Raw genomic sequence first — 455 nt, 5'->3', positions numbered from 1 at the left:
CGAGCTCCTGGCTCGGGCAGGTAAGCGTTTGCCCGGCTCCTCACCATCCCTCCTCCCAGGCGAGGATGCCCCCTCTTCTCACTCCCAGCTCACCTTCCTCGGCCTGACCCCAGCGGGGCGGTGCCCCCCGCGTGCCTGGAACTCACGGGCTGGACGCGCCGCTTTCTGTGTCCAGGCCTCGTCCAGCGGCTCTGCTCCCCCAGGCGCTGCCCGCAGGACCGGCCTCAGGCCTCAACACCGGCCTCAGAGCTGCATGCCCTGTCCCGGGTCGGGTGGCTGGGCCGAGTCCCTCCCTCCACCTCCTGGCCTCAGGCTGGCCAGGGTGCAGCTCCCCGCCGGCCCGGGGTGTGGGTTTCCCTTCCCGCCCCACTCCCCCCATCCTGTTCTCTCCTCCCTTTCTGTACAGAGGCGGGTGTGCCTGGGATTGGGAGTTCAGGCCTGGCTCCTTCCCACTG

The 455-nt window shown here is 70.3% G+C and overlaps 1 protein-coding gene across 1 annotated transcript in view; it reads left to right on the top strand.

The window, feature by feature from the left end:
• Nucleotides 1-6: 6 nt before the first annotated feature.
• Nucleotides 7-455, top strand: part of RPS6KL1 (ribosomal protein S6 kinase like 1) — a 17,803-nt gene continuing 17,354 nt past the window's right edge. Inside the window, exon 1 of the mRNA XM_015558030.1 lies at nt 7-20. The gene's annotated coding sequence lies outside the window, so the exon portion shown is untranslated. The remainder of the gene's footprint in view (nt 21-455) is intronic.

Source organism: Myotis davidii, unplaced genomic scaffold, assembly GCF_000327345.1.
Source record: "Myotis davidii unplaced genomic scaffold, ASM32734v1 scaffold309, whole genome shotgun sequence".
Lineage (NCBI taxonomy): Eukaryota > Metazoa > Chordata > Mammalia > Chiroptera > Vespertilionidae > Myotis > Myotis davidii.
This window is presented reverse-complemented; position numbering and strand designations above follow the sequence as displayed.